This window comes from Vombatus ursinus, unplaced genomic scaffold, assembly GCF_900497805.2.
Source record: "Vombatus ursinus unplaced genomic scaffold, bare-nosed wombat genome assembly UNPS02014772.1, whole genome shotgun sequence".
NCBI lineage: Eukaryota > Metazoa > Chordata > Mammalia > Diprotodontia > Vombatidae > Vombatus > Vombatus ursinus.
Genome location: NW_020954550.1, coordinates 16,185,607 through 16,208,869, shown reverse-complemented (window position 1 = coordinate 16,208,869; position 23,263 = coordinate 16,185,607). Strand labels below are relative to the sequence as shown.

Below are 23,263 nucleotides of genomic sequence, written 5' to 3'. Positions count from 1 at the left end.
TTACTACCATGGTGCTTCCAATAGTGGTCTTAAATGGAATAACTATTTATATAGCACCTACTATGTGTTAGGCATTATGCTGTGTTTTTTTTTCTTTTGCAAATATTATATCATTTTATCTTCACAACAATCCTTTGAAGGTGATGTTACAATCCCCATGTTACAGTTTATGAATCACAGACATTAAGTGACTTGCTCAGGGTCACATAGGTAGTAAGTAACTGAGGCCAGATTTGAACATAGGTCTCCCTGACTCCAGTCACAACACACTATCCACAGTTAACATACTTCACTACACAACCTACTTAGGAAAGTGAAAAGATTTAGATCCATTAAGTAAAGTCCATTTAAACTCTCTCCGTCTCTCTGTCTGTCTCTGTCCCTCTGTTTCTCTTTCTCTGTCTGTCTTTCCATCTCTCTCTCTCTCTCTCTCTCTCTCTCTCTCTATATATATATATATATAATATATATATAATGTGTATGCATGTGTATATATACACATATGTATATATGCGTATGTGTATATATATATATAATATACCAAGGGCTGTATGTCTCATCATGGCAGAGAAGTAGTCTTCGATTTCTGAGGTTATAAAAGTAGAGGATAAGCTCTGGCATGTTCTATAAGTTGAAAAGACTTCTAGTATGACTCTAGCAACCAACTATGTCTATTTTCTGAGGACTGGACTAGCTTTAAATGGAGAGGCTCAACCATAGCATCTTGGCTACTAGGTGATTTGGGTTTGTTTGTTTTTGTCTGTTAACATACACAAAACAGATAAAAGTGCAAAATTAATTCCACTCCTATGCAACCCCCTACCTCTGCAATAATAGTGGTAGAATGGAATAACAGGAGCTGGATGGTCCTTTATATCGACTGTCCATGAACATTACTATTGTATTCTTAATGAATAATACTTGCCTAAAAGTCAGTAAGCTGATACACACTATTGAGAGAACTGAACCTCCTCACCCATATTGATATCCTAGTATCATAAATGGGATGATGTAAAGAAACTTTGTGAAGAACTAGGACAATTTCCTCACTTAATAGATGAGAAACTTGAGTCCCAGAAAGGAGAAGCCTTGCTAAAAGTAAATTAAGTAGAAAGTCTGGAGTTCAAACACAGGTCCTTTAACTCCAAATCTGTCATTCTTTTCTATTGTACAATTCTACCTTTGAGTTATGCCTGCATTCAAGGCATTAAATAGCACAGGACCATGGACAGATGCCATGAGAGAATTCCTTACAAGTTTTCCCATGATTGATTGCTATTTTAGGGTTCCAATAATTTCAAAAATTGTGAATTCACCTAATGCTACTATTATCTGGTCCAGGGGAAAGCACACTCCGGCCTCCAAAAACAAGCGGCAGGCTGGATCTGGCCCACGTGCAACAATTGGTCAGTCACTGATCTTGTCCATAATTCTTCATTTACTGAAGATCGATGCACCGATATAGTTCAGACCTCTTCATTTTAAACTATTCAGCTATCCTTATTACCATAGCAAATGCTTTGCTAAAAATCCAGGAAGATTATGACTGCAGAATTCTCTTGCTGTTCCAACCTAGTACTCCAGTAAAAAGTAAAAATGAATTCTAGCATGACCTGTATTGACAAAGATACCCTGGCTCTTTGAGATCTTTGGTTTTGCTTTATAACTCTTCATAAACACTTTAAAAAAAAAACAAAACCTCTTACCATTTTTTAAAAATGAAACCAGAAGAAACAAAGAGTTGTTACGAAATTAAAAGAAAAGTTATAGGTACTCTTTAAAAAGGCAGAAAAATGTAATATGTTTCATTTTTATCAAAAGGCAAAAACAAGCATAATTTCCTGGGACACTTGATCATCTTGAAATGCTTATGATATGCATAAGCAAATGGACCATCATGAAGGTAATTACAAATTATGGCCAACATATGTTGCTAAAGATGAATATTAGCAATAAGTATAGAAAGCTAGAAGAGTTCAGCTGAGATAGTGAACTGCAGAAGGGAATTAGGGTCTCCAGGTTCATGCAGTTGGGCAGAAGCAGGTATTTAAACTAGCATTGTACTATGTTTACTGTGGGTATACCTTGGTCAGACTGGCTCAAACAGCTTATGAGTTACACTGTACTATATAAGAGAACAGTGAAGTGAAAACAAGTGAGTCTGGTAAGTAAGCAGTAGCTCAGATGTGAACATCTGGTATTTTGCTTTCTTGCCTTTCTTAGCATTGAGGGTAATACTAGTTGCTGCATCTTTGGGGAGGGGAGGGAATCAATATCTTATAGATCATGTCTTTATTTCTCCAGGAGTCCTGCATGGCCCATGATGAAATCCTATACCACTCTGTAGCCATGAGACAAATCTGAGAGCATCTCCAAGGGGAATTAGATGCTATGATATGTCTTAGAGATTCAAACTAAGGCTTACATATCTGATCATACATAACTGGACTCAAATAATTAATTCACAAATATTTACTGAGTACTAATGATGGACCAGGTGCTAGAAATATCAAAACAAAGAGTTCCTACACTCAAAGAGTTTACATTATGCTGGAGCAGACCATACACGCACCTCACCCCCCACACCCACACCCACACACAGACACACATACATACACATATACACACACATATATGTATTATGTATGTACATACATATACACATGCACACCACACACATACACACATATACATACACGTACATATGTATGTACACAAATATACACACACACACATAAGTTTAGATGGAATAAACACAAGGTTGTGGGAGAAGAGAGGAAAAACAGCAGGAGAGGAAGGAGAATAAACATATAGAAGATAGCATGTGAGCTGAGCTTTAATGGAAACTAGGGATATTGAGAGACAGCAGTGAAACAGGAGTGCACTCCTGGCTGTGAGTGCAGTGCAAAGGCATAAAGATGGAAGAATGCTGTGTGTGAGGAACAGCAAGGAGTCCAGGCTGGCTTGTCTATAATATATGTGAAGGGCAGTAATGTAAATCAAACTCAGAAATACAGGGACAAGCCAAGTTGTGGAAGACTTTAAATGCTAAATAGAAGGGGTGGCATTTAAATTAACCTCCCAGTCCTAGAAAACATTGTAGGTAGTTTTATAACATACCATGAAAAGGATTGAGAAATTCTGTAAAGTATTTGACAAGAAACTCCCAATAGTACTTGTTATACTCCTGCCTTGTTATAAGCAACTCTTAAGGTAATCTTTAATAGTGGGCACAGAGATAGATAGATGGTAGAAACTATGTTAGAAACACAAAAAATGTGGTGCAGGCCAAGAAATGAAAAAGCCACAGACTACTCTGAAACTCCATGCTTGGATATTATAAATACTTTCTTCAAAAAGACAAAAAATGTTGGACACAGTGGGCACTGAATAGCATCACCAAAAAAAACCCAACAGCAAGAAAGAAAGAAGCAATGTCCTAAAAGAAAAGAAACAACTAAAAATAGATGTGAGTCATTCAGAATCTATTGTTTGTGTGTAGTCAAATCAGTGACAGGTAAGGTCAAAGGTCAAGCTAAATAAATTGCATGGAAGATAAAGATGAGAAGACACCACCTGTGATTAAAAAACAAACGAACAAACACACATTAATGGTAACTCTGGGAAGTTTCAACACAGGAAGTGCAAATAAGAAAGAAAGAAAAAAAGGAAAGTCAAAATAGAGGAAAACAATCACCCCAAATCAAAAGCTTACCTAACCCTTCATACTCTCCTCTCCTCCAATAATTAGAAAAGGCATCATAATTAAGGTACAAATCTTATTTCCCCCTCCTTTTAAAGGCCTTGAGACATCTTCTATATCATACTCAGGCCTTTAAAAAGAAGGAAAAAAAGAGTTTAGAATCAGGGAATGTTGCTACTAGAATACATCTTAGCCAGTAGTTCTTATCTTTTTTAGATGCCATGAACCCCTTTGGCAGTTTGGTAAAGTCTATTGACTTTTTCTCAGAACATATCATTAAATAAATAAAATTCAAAGTATTACAAAGGAAACTAATAATATTGAAATAGTTATCCATATAATATATACATATATTAACCAATTCATAGATGCCAGATTAAGAACCACTTCACAGACATAGTCTAATTCAATCTCCTCAAAATGAGGAAAGTGAGGTCTTGAAAACATAAGTTACTTTCCCAAAGTCACTCAGTTATTAGTGATGAATCAGAAAATAGATCTGATTCCCAGGTAGGTTTTTTTCTCACTACATCATATTGCTTTTACTCAGGATACTTCTTGTTGATCCAACTTGTCTTAGAGGGCTCAAGTTGAAAGTGGATATACAGAATGAGAACACTTTGGAAGGGTTCCATAGTAGGAAGAAGGAAAGCATGAAGGGAAGAGACGCAGGGTACAGGGAAGTCAAAGGGAAAAAAGCTAAGCATGCCTCTCATTCCAAAATCTTATCATTCTCCAAATTACAAATTTCTTGAATTTTTTGGACCTTTGTATATTCAAGGTTAATATCCAGACAGATGAGTTTCTCATCTATCTATTCCTTCTTTCCAATCACAGCTCATCCTTAAGATACCCTGTGTGGTTCAAAGTGCCCCTATCACAATTAAGTGGGAGATGAACTGAATCATAAGTGTCTTCAAAGGGTTCCAATTCATGGAATTTCACAAATCTTTTGACAAGTTGAAAAAAATTCCAGTTGAGTCAGCGATGCATAGTTGGAAGGAGTGAATTGTAGGAGCAGGAGGGATGAGATAAAAAGAAAATATTCCACTTGGCCAAAAATCTTACAAGCCAGTTAAATGATATGACATTACGATTCTGAGGATGAATGAATGAATGAATGAAAAAGCATTCATTAAACACCCTCTATGTGCAATTACTATCCCCATATGATGAAATAAATAAATAAAGAAATATTTTTCATATCTTACCTGAAGCTATACAACTTAGAACCATAGAATCATGGAAAGTTTTAAAACTAGAAGCTACTGGAGAAAACATGGACTTCAACTTCTTCATTTACAGATAGGGAAATTGAGGTCCCCAGAAGTATCATAGAGATTCATAGTAACAGAAGGCACAGGATCCATATGTCCTGATTCCAGGCCCATTGCCTGTTCCATTACAGAAGACCATTTCTTAAAGCAAGTGACAGTACCAAGACTAGGACAAGGGTATTCTAACTCCTAGCCTCTAACATATTCCATTTTCCCACTGTCCCCTAAAAGCAGTAATATTTACAGCTAAGGGGTACAGTGAATAAAGAACTGGTCTTGGTCAAGAACATCTGACTGTGAATCCTAATTCACACATTTATTGGCTCTGTGACTGTGGGTACATCACTTTATCTTTCTCTAAGATTCAATCTGCTCCTCTGTAAAATGAGGGTAATAATAGCATCTGCCACACAGAATTATTGTAAAGATTAAATGAGATAGTAAATGCAAAGTGATTCATAAACTTTAGAAGTGCTATGTAAATGTTAGCTATTATTATTAATAATAATCATGATATAGTATTAATATTCATTTGAAGTCATTTTTTTCCTTTTTCTTTCTCTTTATTCTTACTCTGGAAGTGTCCATTCTAGTGGTCCAAAAAAGGAAGAAAAAAAAGAGGTTCTATTACCAGCAAAAAAGCATAAGAAACCTGCCATATAATAATTATTTCCTTCCTTTCAGAGACACAGACCATCCAGAAGAGAGTGAGATGGAGGCATATTATTTTTCAACATTCTTCATCATTTCTTTAAAATCCTCTGAACTTCTCTGGATCCTTAGTGTTTGTGTTGTTTTATAGAATTTTACATTCTCCTAGAAACAATAAAGTGGACTTCAATTTCAATCAGAATTGGTTCAAAATTGAAATCTCAAACAAATTTTAATGAAGAAGAAATGGAGGCTGAGACAATCTAATGACTGGACTTTGGCTAGTGGAACTATCATGTGATTGACACCATATAGAAAATGATTGCTCTTCAGTCCTTGTTTCCCTTCACTCTTCCTTCAACAACTGCATTCACTTCTGCTCACAGGCTATTATTGTATGAGAGTTGATTATCCCCAAAGAAATCTTTTGAACTATTCTAAAATAATCTATGTTGCTGCAACAATGAATATAATTGTCAATTACTTAACATTATTCACTGTTTAAAATATCTGTGCTGAACGGGATACCTGAAATATGATGTACTACAAGTCCATGGAGATTTGGTGAAGGCAGGACTCTTTCTATGAGACTAATATTTGAATTGGAGCAGATTTGAGAGATTGGTAGTGGGCAGAGGAGAGAGGGAAATAATTACAGGTTGATGAGAAAGAAAAGTAGTTCCAAATACTTGGTAGTTGATAGAAACCAAATATTGGGGAGAGAGCAAACATAGAAAAGTAGAAAATATTCATGACTAAAAGACAGATTGAACTCTCCAAGTCTGCAAGTCAAATATATGTTTGGTTTATCAATAGTAACAGTATACATATAACATGAAACTACTTATTAGAATCTCTCTGGCTCTGAATTGTCTCCCGGGTTTTATACTGACCACAGGAAACAGTCACTACCAAGTTTCCTTAACCAATCTGAACACTCTTCTTGTGCAATACTACACTAGTTGATCAAGAACTCTTTTAAATTTACTTTAAATATAATGACTTATTGATTAATTGAAATGTTCTCCCATGGCTGAAGAATCAGAGCATGACATTTTATCAGTTGCATTAAATAGGGTGGGATGACTTGATTGATTTATTCAATCAACCCTCAACATTATATTCTATGTAGTTAGCCTCAAAACTGACCACGACGGGGCAGCTAGGAAGTGCAGTGGATAGAATACTGGCCCTGGACTCAGAAGGACCTGAGTTCAAATCCGGACTCAGACACAAAACACTCACTAGCTGTGTGACCCTAGGCAAATTACTTAACCCCATTGCTAAACCAAACCAAAACAAAAAACAAAACAAAACAAAACAAACAAACAAACAAAAAAACCAACTGATCATGAATCAGTAACCCAACTACTTTTCACCCTGTCAATGTGTGTGCCCTTCCTGCAACTCTTCCTCCCATGTCCCACCTTCCACCTCTTGAGCTGGAAACTATAATCAGGTTGTCAACATGGCCATTGTTTCCAGCAAGGCCATATCAATATACTGCCCTATTGTTCCGCCTATCATCTCTTTTACTTCCTAGACTAAAATCCCCTTTCTTGGTCATTATGTCCTACATGGTTTATCTAGTCCTTTTCAAATTTAAGTTCCTAAAGGGCAAAGGCTGTGTCTCTTTTGTATTAATATGTTTAGTACTAAGTGCTGGTGCAAAACAAACACTTAAGAAATATTCATCCATTCATTCAGTTTACTTTGGTATAAAATTTCCTATTTTTCAAAGCACTTTTGAAAGCCCTTTTCCCCCCATTATTTCCTTTGATCTCCTTCCATTCCTAACAATGAAACTTTTTTTAGTGGACTTCACTTCTATATACCATGATTTCCTCCTCCACAAAATGGACTGGCATTTATAACAAAGAATTCAAACGAGCCAGATCTCAGGTATAACTACCCTTTTTTTAATCTCATATTTTAATTGGCAAAGAGAGAGTGCAAAGGAAGAAGGAGGAAGAACACTAAAGCTTGAAAGGTCTTCTTTGTTGTTACTGTCCTGTAGTTTCTGTCTTGTCTCACTCTTTGTGACTTCCTTTGGGGTTTTCTTGGCAAAGATATCAAAGTGGTTTGCCATTTCCTTCTTAAATTCATCTTACAGATGAGGAAACAGAGGCAAATAGGATTAAGTGCCTTGTCCAGGGTCACACAGCTAAGTAAGTGGTTGAATCTGAATTTGCACTCAGGTCTTCCATGCCACCTAGCTGCCTCTGAAAGGACCTCAGAGGTCACCTGTTGCAAAATTCATATTTTAGAGATGAGGTAATTGAGGCAGAAGAAGATTACATGATTTGTTTAAGGTCACACAGGTATTAAGTGCCAGATGTAGGATTTGAACCCAGATCCTCTGACTCCAAAGTCATTGCTCTTTCTACTTTACCATACCATTTTCTAAAGGAGATATTCTTTAATGGAAACAAATCCATTACTTACAAAGTAAATCAAAAATTCAGATGACCTTTTCAGGTTATCTTAGTGAAAAACAAATGGTTCTGACTGTAACATGTCCCACCATGACATATCATTCTATCCAAATTTCTTACCAACTTGCCAGAGTCATAACTAGAGGAGAGATACTGAGGGTCTGTCCCAAGGAGGGCATGATGGGATAGTTGGAACAGATAATTCTTCCTCTCTGGGTGGGGCTATCATTTTAATGACTGTAATTACCACATTTTGCCTTGTAAACTCTGACCTGTGCCCTGGAGTTTTCCCCCAACAGCACACACACACACACATACACACTCACACACATGTTCCTATAGAAGTGGCTGCTAGCAGGACTCTAATTCTCCAATAGGCCAAGAGTCTAACTCCCTCCTTTCCCACTGTGATTACACCTTTCATCCAAATGTCTTTTTTATCTGCCCTCTCCTCCACCTTGGGGCTGAACTTTTTGCTCATAAGTTCATTTCTCTTAACCCTTTAAAAAACCTCCAACCCATATGGCCAATGTAAAAATTTATTTTGCTTCACTAAGCTGATTTGTTACAGAGGGATTTTTTGGGGGGCAAGGATTTAGAGGAAAATGGAAGCTACCAATAGTACTAGGACTACTAACAGACACACAGATATGGGAAAGGAAAGAAAAGAGGATCAATGAAGCTTTTTAAACAAAAATCTGCTGAGGAAAACATAAGGAAGTTCAAGCTAACTTTGGAACTGATATGGTGAATGTACTATATACTTGTATTTTAAAAAAGGGTGCATAGTAGAGATTAATGATGTCATGTGCGATCCTCTTTTTTTGATCTTCAGAAATTTGCATATTTATTGGTGTTTATCAGTTGAAAGCAACAAAACTTTTTAATTTAAATTTTTAAAAATTTTAGTCTATATCTTCTTTCTCCATTAAAGGCTTCTTCTAATACCTCCCAATGGTGTGAAAGTTATCATTGAATCTCAGAGTTTTCTCAGACGCCATCTAGACCAACCAAAACCAAATAAGGAACCCATCTATAACACATCCAGCAAGTGGTCACCCAGTCTGTACTTAAAGGCATTGAGGGAAGGAAGGCCCACTACCTCCAAAGATCACTTATTCCACTTTTGTTGTTGTTGTTGTTCAGTCCTTTCAGTTGTATCCAACTCTTTGTGACCCCTCTGGGGATTTTCTTGGCAAAGATGCTGGAGTGGTTAGCTATTCATTTCCTTCTCTAGTTCATTTTACAAATGAGGAAACTAAGGCAAACAGGTTTAGGTGACTTGTCCAAAATCACACAACTAGTAAGTATGTGAGGCCACATTTGAATTCATGTAGAGGAGTCTTCCTAACTCCAGACCCAACACTCTATCCACTATACCTCCTAGAGGATTTGGATTGAAATTCCAGGTTCTGCCATTTAATAGCTATATGGTCTAAAGCAGTTCACTTCCCACACCCTACTCCTACATACTTATTACCACCATTATCCCCATGATGTCAGGCACTGAGATGGCACAGTAAATGTAGTGCTGGACCTAAAGTCAAGAAGTCCTGCTTTTGAACCCTGCCTCTCAGGTACCTACTTAGCTGTGTGACTCACCAAATCACTTGAGTTTTCTAAGCCTCCATTTCCTCATCTGTAAAATGGGGATAATAGTAACATCTACCTCACAGGTTGTTGTAAGGATCAAATGAGATAACATATGTAAAGTGCTTTGCAAACCTTAAAGTGCTAAATAAAGGCTAGCTATCATTACTACTATTAGTATCATTATCATTACTGTTATTGTTATTGCCAACCACTCAATAGACTGCCCCAGGTGAAGATATTCCTAGCTAAGGCTCTGTAGCTTTCTCCTCCCTGATAGGCACAGGTAGAAAGAAAAACAGATGAAATTAGCATCTTTTTAATATATCTGGTGAAATCAAGCACCCTGGGTCATTAAGTTAGGGAATTGTTCCAAAACTTCTGTGATATAAAATGTGACATTAAAATGAATTGATGCTACTTTTGAAAAAAAAAAAGAACATAGATGTACAATTGAGCACTAAGCTATGTGAAAAGACAAACAAACTTCCTTGAGAGGACCAGGCCCCATAGACTTCCATCTACATTTAAGCAGCTGGAGTCTTAAGCCTCTGAATTTGGAATTGTCAAGTTAGTGAGAAGGGGTTTAAATTCAGTATGCAAGGGATTCACCAAGAGCTCTCTCCTTTCAAAACATTCTGCATTTGCTTCCAGTTTGAATAATAACGAAGAACTATTTAGCCACAAAAAGAAGACAGGGACCTTCAATTAAAAGACATCTGGTGAGTGACAAATATAGACAACTATGTATCATCCAAGAGAATCCTAAGTCAAACAGAGGACAACTTCATCAGAGGACAAACAAATCCAATTGAGCAGAAGATACCCTGAACTTTTCCCTTACCAGGAAAAAGAAAATGATCCAGGACCCCAGGAGATTAATGCAAATAAGATGCCACAAACCACTGTGAGATTAAACATAAGCAGGGGTGGAATAATAGGATTTATTATTAATTATGTATTTCATTCAAAATGAAAATTAGGATTAATTGAAAACCAGCCTATTAGAGTGAAAGGATTTACAAAAATTAGCGAGTTTGGAGGATGTCTATAAAGGCACTTTGTAGAAAAGTGATGCAAAGAAATCTTAATAAAAATATTTTGCAAATAAACCATCACTGGAAGTTTTTCTATTCTATTTTCCAACTCCCCCCATTAAAAAAAAACTCAAAAAAAGGACTGGTTTTTTAGATCAGATCAATTAACCAGTTAGTAAGCATTTCTTAAGCATTTAGCCAAGCACTATGCTTAGTAGGGAAACAGAAAGGCAAAATAAAAATCCTCCCTCTAGCCTCAAGGAACTCATTCTTGTAGGGAAGATAACCTATAGACAACTGAGAGCATAAAGCCTTATAATGTAAACGGGAGGTGATCTCAGAGAGAAAGCATTAGCAAAGGGAAGAAATAAGAATATCACCTTGAAGAAGGTGGGATTTGAGGTAAGTCTTGAATGAATCCAGGGAAGAGGACAGGAGGCAAAGCATTCCTGGCACAGAAAACAGCCAAAGAAAAGGCATCAAGGTGAAGACAGAGTGGGATGTTTGAGGAATAGTTGCTTTGAAAAATGAGGCAGTAATGCTCTATAAAATGTTTGAGGGAAATGAAAATAAGGCCTTTGGATAGCCAGGACATAACTTAGGAAGCAGCAGAAGATTTAACAACAATAGACCACTCATCACAGAATGGAGAATAAGGAGAACTGAAGAGAATGGAATTTTTTTTAAGTTGTTTGTTTGCCCAGTGGAGGAGAGTTCTCTGATACACTAGGTGGCTGATTCTACTTCTTTATTCAGAAATCTGTCTATGGCTTAAGGAACATATGCCTTAAGAATATTAAACTCCTTCTCTTGATTTTATTTGGATCTAACAACTTCTGTGATTAATTTTTTTGAGAGGACATACCCACCAGAAATAAATACCCCACTTAGACAACTAGTCCAGATCCTCAGGTCAGGGATATGTGCCTCTTTTGACTTTCTGGTATAAAGTGGCCTAGTATATATTTAGATACGAAGAACCATTTTTTTCCCTAGAGCTTATGTCAATAAACATTTATTAATCACTCACTATGTTCCAAGCACTATGCTAAGCACTGGAGTTTCAAAGAAAAGTAAAAACAAAACAAAACAAAAAAAAATCCCTGCCCTCAAGGAACACCTGATGAAATGAGTGGGAAAACATTCAAACAACTATGTATGAACAAGATTTCATATCTATACATACACGCATATTATATATGTATGGATGCATGCATATATGTATGTATATGCATATACACATATATGTGTATATATGTGTGAGTGTGTGCGGGGGGGTAAGTTGAAGGTAATCTCAGGGTGAAGGCACTAGCATTTAGAGGATGAGGGAAACTTTCTTGTAGAAGGCAGGAATTTAGCTGGGATGCCAGGGAAGCTGAGAGGGACAGATGAGGAGAGAGAGTTCCAAAGATGAAGGACAGCCAGTGAAAATTCGCAGAATCAAGAGATGGATTGTCTTGGGCATAGAATAGCAAGAAGACCAGTGTCATTTGATCTCAGAGTATTTGGAGGGTAAGAAGGTCTAAGAAGAAGGGAAAGGTAAGAAGGGGCCAAGTAATAAAGGAGTTTAAAAGTCAAATAGGATTTTGTATTTGATCTTGGAAGTAATAACCACTGGAGTTTTTGAATGTGAGGTGTGTGTGTGTGTGTGTGTGTGTGTGTGTGTGTATAAAGCAAGGTCACACCTGAACTTCAGGAAGATCATCTTGATATCTAGGTACAGGACGGATTACAGTGAGGAGACTTGAGGCAGGAAAACCAACTAGATTACTTTTGCAATGGCCCAGGAACAAAGTGATGAGGGTTGGAATCAGTGTGGTAGCAGTATCACACAAGAGTGTTATATCTCCTGGAGGAGTTGACTATAACAGCTCTGAAGTTGTAGAAGTGAGAGGCCAGAGACCTGTCCCATAACTATCATAGTTTCATTAATGAGTAATAATCTTTGAGGTACCTCCAAAACTGCTCTTTTGACACAACATTTGATCATGTCTGTCAACACAGTACCAATAAGACCAGAGTTGTAAGTTTGATTGGCCAATGAGTGCCACTACTCTACTGCTGACAAACTGTGCCTCAAATCCTATGTAATGTAATTGAAAATCCATGTCCTTCTTCACAAAAGGAGCTGAGCTAGATTGAGTAGCTAAATTAGTACAAGTCATTCACAATGGCTAGAAATACATCTACAAGTACAACTCTGACTGATGGTACAAGGTTAGGATCTTCATTTTCAAATGCCAGTCAGCTATTTTATTTATTTATTCTTTCAGGCATAAAGGAGAGCCAGTACAGATTCTATAACACATAAAGTCATCTTGGATCAATCTTTCATTGGGAGAATGCCATGGAAAACTTATATGGTCAGCAGTGATGTAGGATATTCAGTAGAGGGTGCTGTTTTCCAGTTGACCTTAATGTCCCACCATAAGAGTATTCATCATGCTATGAAATTGACAAAGTGCAGTCCTGATCATCCAAAAATTGGAAATACTTTGGTTAAGAGAGGAGCTGTACCTACTACAAGTGCCCTGACTGACTTTTCATATAGAAATTCACACAATTTCTATAACAGTTTCAATTGGTTATGATATATTGTCAATTCAGTCCAACAAAAATTTATTAGGCGAAATACCTACCACACAAAAATCACTATGTTAGGTTCTGGGGTCAATGCAAAATGTATACAATAAAGAATCCCTGTGCACATGGAACTTATAGTCCTGTGCACATGAACACGAACAGAAAAAAAATCTTAACCTTTCTTTTCCTCTCCTAAATTCAATTTATTAGGAAGAAAATTTGAAATGTTGATTTTCATAAGTCTCTGAAAATAAGACCAAGATCAAATAGGCAACATAATATAAACAGACTATGGCAGGGAAGTGAGCTACAATATGATGAAAAAGCACTGATAGATCTAATCCCCCCCCAAAAAATGAATAATTAAAGAATAGTTATGAGGTTTATGCTAAGTTCTCAGAATATAAATGCAAAAAGCAAAGACAGTCTCTGCTCTCAAGCACCTTGTATTCAAACAGGAGGAGGCAACATACAAAGAGGAATAGTGGCCAGAAAGGGACACTTGTGGTCTAGAAAGTTATAGGGGTGGTGACTGGGCCATAGAGGAGTAGATTGACACATTCCATCCAACAACAAAGGTAGAGTAGCTTTGATCATGAATTTCAAAAGTGGGAATAAAGTTTGCAGGAGGGGAGAGGAGAATCAGGGAAAGGAAAAGATATCTAGAGAGAGGCAAGGTGGCTAATATGAATGAGGAGATGCCCAAGTAGGAGGAGATAGCCTTGGTATTGAGTGAAATGAAGCATGGCTGGGACTTCCCTGGAACTGTCTGGGCAAGATAGTCATCAATCAGAAAGGTGACTGGGGAGAAAGAAGAAATGGCCTGAGAGTCCAGAGTGAAATGAAGAATGGTAGGATAAGTATGAATAAAAATGCTAGGGAGGCTGGAGGGGGGCAGAGCCAAGATGGTGGAGTAAAAGCAGTGACTTGCTTGAGCTCTCCCCCAAACCCCTCCAAATACCTCTAAAAATGACTCTAAACAAATTCTAAAGCAGCAGAATCAACAAAAAGACAGAGCAAAACAAATTTCCAGCCCAAGACAACCTGGATGGTTGATCAGAAAGGCATATCGCGCCTGGCTAGGTGGCATGGGTGCACAGGCTGCAGAGACCCTGGAACAGGCCTCAGAGGACTGAATCATGGGCAGCTGTGGCAGTTTCCAGACTTTTCAATGCATGAACGCCTAAGACAACTTGGAAGGTCAGTGGGAAAAGTCTGTGTAGCGGGGAGAGAGAGAAGCTGGTGGTCTCAGCTTCAGCCCCCAAGCTCAGCAGGGGCAGCAGCTGCCTCCTGAGCTTCCGGGCCATAGACTGAGGGGGAATCAAGTGGCTGATCAGAGGGGGATGGCAGGGATCTCTCTGCAGGATTCTCTTTTTGCCTATGCTTGGATCTGGGTCACAGTTCTGGGTGGCGGTCCTGGGGCAAGGAGAAGCGCTGGTGTGGTGGAGCTTGTAGTGGCTGTGGAGAGATAAACCTCCTCACAGTTTCAAGACACAAAAGAGTGCTCATAGACCAGAGCACAGGCCAGGTAAGGAGTAAACACCTCACCCTTGATCATACCACCTTGGAAGAACGGAACATTTTCAGATCCCTAGAAGTATCTCTGAAAACAGCTGTACAAACTCCCAAAGTTTGGGACAGTACATTCTCCACATTGGAAGCAGACTTTTACCTTAACAAAGTGTTTAAAACTCAAGTAATGGCCAGGATCATGAGTAAGCAGCGCAAAAAGACTCAGTCTATATTATCTTACTTTGGTGACAAAGAAAATCAAAACATACAACCAGAAGACAATGAAGCCAAAACTCCTACATCCAAAGCCTCCAAGAAGAATATGAATTAGTCCCAGGCCTTGGAAGAGCTCAAAAAGGATTTTGAGAGGCAAGTAAGAGAAGTAGAGGAAAAACTGTGAGTAATGCAAGAAAATCATGAAAAACAAGTCAACAGCTTGCTAAAGGAGACCCCAAAAAATACTGAAGAAAATAACACCTTAAAAAATAGCCTAACCCAAGTGGCAAAAGAGGTCCAAAAAGCCAATGAGGAGAAGAATGTCCTAAAAAGCAAAATTGGCCAAATGGAAAAGGAAGTCCAAAAGATTACTGAAGAAAATACTTTCTTAAAAATTAGAATAGAGCAGTTGGAAGCTAGTGACTTTATGAGAAATCAAGACACTGTAAAACGAATCCAAAAGAATGAAAAATTAGAAAACAATGTGAAATATCTCATTGGAAAAACAACTGACCTGGAAAATAGATCCAGGAGAGAGAATTTAAAAATTATTGGACTATCTGAAAGCCATGATCAAAAAAAGAGCCTACACATCATCTTTCAAGAAATTATCCAGGAAAACTGTCCTGCTATTTTAGAACCAGAGGGTAAAATAGAAATTGAAAAAAATCCACCGATCTCCTCCTGAAGAGATCCCCAAAGGAAAAGTCCTAGGAATATTGTAGCCAAATTTCAAAGTTCCCAGGTCAAGGAGAATGTATTACAAGCAGCCAGAAAGAAACACTTCAAGTATTGTGGAAACTCAATCAAGATAACACAAAATTTAGCTGTTTCTACATTAAGGGACTGCAGGGCGTGGAATATAATATTCCGGAGGGTAAAGGAGATAGGATTACAACCAAGAATCTCCTACCCAGCAAAATTGAGTATAATCCTGCAAGGGAAAAATGGTCATTCAGTGAAATAGAAGACTTTCAAACATTCTTGATGAAAAGACCAGAGCCGAATAGAAAATTTGATTTTCAAATACAAGACTCAAGTGGAACATGAAGAGGTAAACACGAAAGACAAAATCATAAGAGACTTATTAAGGTTGAACTATTTATATTCCTGCATGGAAAGATGATATTTGTAACTCATGAGACCTTTGTCAGTTATTAGGGTAGTTGGAGGGGAAAAAAATTATATGTATGTATATATATATATATATATAGAGAGAGAGAGAGAGAGAGAGAGAGAGACAAACAGAGAGAGAGAGACAGAGACAGAGACAGAGACAGAGAGAGATATGGATGGATAGATAGATAGAGGGCACAGGGTGAGTTGAAAATGAAGGGGTCATATCTGGAGAATAAAAGGGGTGAAAGGAAAGGGTGAAAGAAAATAAGGGGTGAGAGAGGATTATACTAGGAGAAGGAAAAAGGGAGAGGTAGAATGGGGTAAATTATCTCACAAAAAAAGAAAAACAGAAAAGAAAAGACTCTTACAGTGGACAGGAAACTAGGGAAGGGGAGAGGGAATGAGTGAATCTTATTCTCATTGGATTTGACTTAAGGAGGGAATAACATACACACTCAATTGGGTATGGAAATCTGTCTTACCCTACAGGAAAACAGGGGAAGAAAAGGGACAAGAGAGCAGGGGAATGATAGAGAGGAGGGAAGATTGGGAAAGGGGGTAATCAGAAGCAAATACTTCTGAGGATGGACAGGGTCAAAAGAAAGAATAGAATAAATGGATGGGTGGGATAAGATTAAGGGAAATAGAGTTAGTTTTTCATAGCATGTCTACTATGGAAGTGTTTTGCGTAACCTCACAGGTATAGCCTATATTGAGTTGCTTGCCTTTTCAATGAGGGTGGGTGGGGAGGGAGGAAGGAAGAAAATTTGTAACCCAAAGTTTTAAAAACACATGTTAAAAATAAAAAAATAAAATAAAAAAAGACTCGAGGCTGGAAAAACAAAGAGGAGGTTATTTGCAATCTTCCAAGCAACGTTGTAGAGGCAGAAGTGACAAGATTTGTCAGCTCATAGTGCATGAAGAGTTAAAGATGATGTCAAAACTGAAAACCTGGATACCTGGGAGGATGATGGTGCTGTCAATAGAAATAAGGATATTCAGAAGAGGTGAAGGTTTAGTTTCGTTTGGCAAAGATGCTGGAGCGATTTGCCATTTCCTTCTCCAGCTCATTTAGCAGATGAGGAAATGGAGGCAAACAGCGTTAAGTGACTTGCCCAGGGTCACACAGCTAGCAAGTGTCTGAGGTTTTGAGGGGAAGATAGCAAGCTCTGTTTTGGACATGTTGAATTTGAGATATCTATGAGACATCCACTTCAAAATGTCCAATATGTTGTTGATGCTCAGGACTGGAGATCAGAAGAGAGACTAGGGCAAGTGATGGAGATCTAGGAATCATCTGAACAGAGATGATAATTGACCCTAGGGAAGCTGAGAAGATCTCTAATGAGAGAGCACAAAAAGAAAAGAGAAGATGGCCCAGGACAGAGCATTGGAATAAATCAACAGAATAAATTAATCTGTAAGCTCCTCATTAGATTGTAAACTCCTTGAGGTCAGGGATTATCTTTTGTCTCCTTTTGAATGCTCAGTGCTTAGCACAGCACCTGGCAGATAGTAGTCATCACTTAATAAATATTGATTGATTAAATATAAAATAATGTTATTGTAAAAAAATGCTAGGAAAACTTTTTCTCCTCTAAAATATTTTTTAGTGAAGTCCTAGTAGTAGCCACATGTCAGGAATTAAATATTAATGACATACCACTATCACCATCTACCAGCACACAAAGGAGGGGCAATATCTATATTACATCTTGCCAAACCAAATGAAGCAGTCACTTGAAATGGTCATTCCACTTACCAATCAATCAGTAAACAAGTATTCATTAAGCACCAACTATAATCAGGCAATGTGCTGGGTTTGGGGGATACAAAGACAAGCCAACAAAAACATCTCTGACCTCATGGAACTTATATTCTATTGGTATAAAATACAAGAATATTTTTTAAATGCATAGAAAAAAATAAATACAAGGTAATTTGAGGAAGAGTAATAGGTTTCATGTAAAAGTAAATTAAGGATTTAGAGCCTAAACTATCTGAATTATGTTTCAATCAGTCAACTACGATCCCCTTTGAATAATTTCTTTTGTCCAATTTAATTTGACTAATTCCATTCTTTTTTTTAAAATTTTTTAGGCATTTGGGGCTAAGTGACTTGCCTAGGGTCGCACAGCTAGTAAGTGTCAAGTGTCTGGTCTGAGGTCAAATTTGAACTCAGGTCCTCCTGACTTCAGGGCCAGTGCTCTATCTGCTGCACCACCTAGATGCCCCTCTACTCTTTTTTTTTTAAAGCTAAATCTCTTTGGGCAAAAACATCTGACCAAGAAAAAGCAAAGGGAATGAAAATGTTAGTTAACAGTTTAGCAATGATGGCTATTGCTTTTTGAAATGTCCCTTAGGAAAGTGGATAAAATTCCATCACCGAATTCCTAAGGGTATGTTGCAAACCAGCTATAATTCTTGCTTGCAATTACCTTATGATGAAATTAAAGAATTTATGGAAATCTAGAAAAATGTGGACAACTGACCAAAAGGCAGTGAATTATAGTGGAAAAAAATGGCAGCTTTTTCTATATATTCTCTATAAATATCTGCTTGACACGACAAGAAAACATAATTTCCAGAAAGTACAGAGCATAGTAGGAGAAAGTAGTGTTTGTAGAGCTGTAAGCAGAGAGACACTAATAAATATGAGGCTGTTCAAGGGTGAGCATGCAACATTTTGATCTCTAAGGTCCCATCCTTTCAATACCTAGAGTTGATGCCATAAGGCAAATGTCTGGGTCAAGAGTAGGAGATCTGGAGAAAAGCACAATAAGCTCAAATAGCTAGGACTTCAATAACAGTGAACCTCACTGGTTCTCAAAACTAGTCTTTTTTCTTCAGCTTTAGCATGGTCTTTTGGAAATAATGACTTCTGGAAATGGTTCCTCCAGGTAGGGCCAGGAGAACATTTGAGCTAATTCCTATTCTGCCGGGGAAAACAAAAAAAAAGAGTATTCTGATTTCTCTCAGTGACTCTAACAGGGCAGAAGGGTGTGTACTAGCTGTGTATTTAGAAGACAGAGGAGATTGGAAGGGGTTGAATTTGGAGAGAAGTGTACCAAAAATGAGGTAACAGCTCCAACTATATATTGGAAGGAAAAATTATCTAAATGCAATACTGGGACCTTTCTATCATATTATTCAATATACAACAATGTTCTCTATAAAGAGATTCTGTTTGGACTCCATTCAAGGAGATTCATCTTATACCACATACCATAAGGACTTTGTTGGAAGATGGAGTGTGGTCGAAGTTCTATCCTAGCCCCTCCTCCCACACAAATCAGACTTGCTTTTGCCTTAAAAGATACTGAGATGCTGTGAGAGACTTGGTTGATTCAGGGGATGAGAGACTGAGATCATTGAAATGATTTCCTTTCATAGCTAGGTGGCATGGTGGATAGAATGCAGGGCCTGAAGTCAGGAAGACTTGGGTTCAAATTCAGCTGTGTGGCCATGGACAAGTGATTTAACCTCTTTTTGCCTCAGTTTCCTCATCTGTAAAATGGGTATGATAACAATAGCATCTACCTCACGGGGCTGGTGTTAGGATCAAATGAGGCAATAACTATAAAGCATTTAGCTCAGTACTTGGCCCGTAATAAGGACAGTATTAACATTAATTGTTGTTGTTGTTGCTATCACTTGAGTACAAAGCAGCCATGAGTAACTAGAAGCGTTCTCAGACCTTTGATTAGTGGGTGGCAATGGGAGTTTTAATTAGTTGAATCGACTCAAGATGTTCTTAATGTCTACCCATGTTGAATACTAGCTCCTGCTTTGGCTGAGTAAATCTCTTGCTAAGTGATGAATGACCTATGAGGATCTATTTTATTCTAATGTTAAACCAAAACTACAAGGGGACATGCCTGAGTCACCCAGAATAGTGGTATTATTATAAGCCAGGCTTTGCAACCAATGATCCTAAGGGGAGCTCCAGGTTCCTCCATATTCATATGGAAATGTTTCTTTTAGTTTGGGGGCTTTCTTAGTGATATTTACTAATTAAAATCATTCTTAGAATCTAGTTTTAAAGGCCCTACTCAAAAAACAAACAAACAAACAAACAAAAAAAAACCAAACAACTCCCTATCCCATTTTTCCTCTAAGAGCCAGTAAGAGAAGAAATGTCCATTAAGCCTTCTAGAATATGATAAACCTCTGAAGGAACCTCTGAAAGAAACACAGGATGGGATATACCAGGACTGGAGCAAGCCCTATACTGGTCCCTTGAAGAAAGAATGAGGCAACTAGACATATAAACAGCTCTTAAGTATATGGGACCAACCAGAGACTGAGTGTTAACACTCAGTCTCCTTGTCTTTCTCAGTACTATAATGACAAAGAAAAGCTCTACAGACTTCTAATTGAATCAGTGCTTCAAACATTTCTCAACCTAGACAGAGACCCAAAAACCCCTTATGTTTAAATGTATACCTCTTGGATTTTGTGTAAAAGACACAAAAAAGGGCAAAAAAGCTGGCAGAGGATTTCAGCTGAATCTGAAACCTGAGAATCGTAAGCCACATTGACACAGCAGGATGACAACTTAACTTGGGAAAAAGGCTTTTTCCTCTAGAAGACAGTAATCCTCTTCTCAGCCTCATTTAATTAACTAAAGGCACTTTCTATGTTAAGGCATTTTCAAGCTGCTGCTTAAGCAGTGAAATGAGAGGTCTGACGTTTGCATTTGGGGAAATATGGATAAATATAATCAAATCTATGCAATAAAAACTGACATGAGCAATGAAGAGCCTGAATTTAGGGCCAAGGCACAGAGATGAAACCTTTACATTAAACAAATGCAAGCAGGAACTCTCCCAGAGCTTATTGTTCCTTAAAGTAACCACTTATTTAATTATTTGGCCTTAATGAGTGTTGTTTCCCCTGAGTTATGAGATATTTAAAATTATATTTCAAATAGCTTTTCAAAATCTTTTTTGTCCTTAGATACTTTTACAACAGGCCATAATTCATTACAACTGAGTAAAATGAGGTATGCAGTACTATGATGGGTGCAAATCTTCAACTCACTACTTCACAACTTATTCCACCATCAAGTTCAGGTTTCTGGGTTCATTGGTGCCTTTTCAGGTCTCTAGGTGCCACTAATTCCATTAGTTTTGGATGGTTTCCTGATCACCAGGTTCCTTGCAGGTAAAAGACTATTGAGTTTTATTATAGAAGCATGGATTTAGAGCTGGAATGCACCTTAAGGGCCATTCTAACCCCTCATTTTAAAAATGACAAACTGAGGTGTGGAGAAGTTATGTGACTTACCCAAGGTCACACAGATGGAAAGTGACTGAGGTATAATTAGAACTCAGGTCTTCATGATTCTTAGTCTGGTTCCCTACATATTATACTATATCATCTGTCATATAGTCTAGCCTTTGCTCCTTGCCTTCCTAATCCCTCATAACAAGACATCATCTCTTAGACGACCCCAAAATTGTTTTCTATAAAGAATTTGGGCAAATCATTTAATTTCTCTGGGCCTCATTTTCCTTATATCTAAAACTCGAGAGCTGTATTCATTGACCTCTGAGGTCCATTTCAGCTTTAAATCCATGATCTTACATACAATGAGGGAAGGAGTGGTAGAGAAAGTGATGAAAACATTCAAAGTTAAATAAATTCCAAAAGTTGTCACACTTGATTCTAGACTTCAAAACCAGCTATAGGTTATTTGTTCCTTTGTAGCTGCCTCCTACCTTTCTCCTGCCTGGTATTGGTCCTGAAAGGAACTCACTTCAAGTCTTATTTGCTATATATTTGGTTATCCAGAGTTGTCATTTAATCCCCATCCTCCCATAAACTTCCTCCTTCATCTTCAATATGGTATAGGAGTTGCAGGCTTAAGAGGGGAACACTATTCTGCAACCTTTCTGCTTGCTTATCATGATAAAAGATAGGTAAAGTGCTTTGAAAACCTTAAAGCGTTATATGAATGCTAATCATCATCATTATCATCATCATCATCATTTTTTCAGGATACCTCACCCTAAACATGATAGCCATAGCCTGGGGAGCATTTTCCCCCAATGAGAAAATCTCTTCCCTATGTAGGCCCCAGAGCTACCATTCCTTACGGTATTCAAACCTTGTTCCTTTCCCACTCTTATCCAAAAGTTTCCATGCTCTGGTCTTCAGGAGATGCTCTCCTTCTACCTATGTGTCCTTTCTGACTGGGCTTCTAAAGCAGATTGAACAACCTGGATTCTTTTAGCCAGTTTTTTCCTTCATGGTTTAATGGGTAAAATGGCCACAGGCCACCATACATGGCTCATGCTGCAACCCTCTGAGCTCCTTAAGACTCCTCAATAAATTGTTTCTTTATCTCAGAATGGTGAGATGGCTGAAGAGCATACAAAGATAAACTAAAGGGAGTGAAAAGTCATTAGCATCAAGAAGAAAAGACTACAGTGGTGTAGGGGAGTTGGGGTTGGAAGGAACATGAAGCAGTTTGCAAACATTTGAAGAAAATATTCAAGAGGGATTAGATTCTATTCTTCTTGGTCCCAGAAAACAAAACTAGGAGCTATGGCTAGAATCTATTCTTGATCTAGGCTAGATGAAAATAAAAATGTTTCCAAAAGGAGTGGCCAAAAGTGGAATAGGCTCCTTCCACAGGAGGGTGATAGGTGGTGCAGTAGATAGAGTGCTAGGCTTGGAATCAGGAAGACCCCTCTTTATGAGTTCAAATCCAACCTCAGATACTTATTAGCTGTGTAACCCTAGGCATGTCATTTAACTCTGTTTCCCTCAGTTTCTTCATCTGTAAGGATGAGAAGGAAATGACAAACCATTCCAATATCTTTGCCAAGAAAACCCCAAATGGAGTCATGAAGAGTTGGACATAACTGAAAAACAACTCAACAGAAGGTAGAATATCCTTCACTGTAAAGCTTTAAAAGCAGAGTCTGGATAGTCACTCAGTAGAAATGTTATACAGGGGATTCTAGGTCACAGATCTGTTGAGCTACATGGCCTCTGAGGCCTTTGAAACTCTTAGATACTTTTATTATAGTTGTGAACTGGCCATCTAACCTAAATCTACAGTATTGACAAAATTGAACTGGCAGAGACGTCCACCAGCCACTAGAGACTTCAAGCCTTCTTGTCATTCTT

The 23,263-nt window shown here is 37.9% G+C and overlaps 1 protein-coding gene across 6 annotated transcripts in view; it reads right to left on the bottom strand.

Annotated features, from left to right (window-relative positions):
• Positions 1-23,263, bottom strand: part of PDE4D (phosphodiesterase 4D) — a 1,859,629-nt gene that overhangs the window by 1,412,494 nt on the left and 423,872 nt on the right. The window lies entirely within an intron of this gene.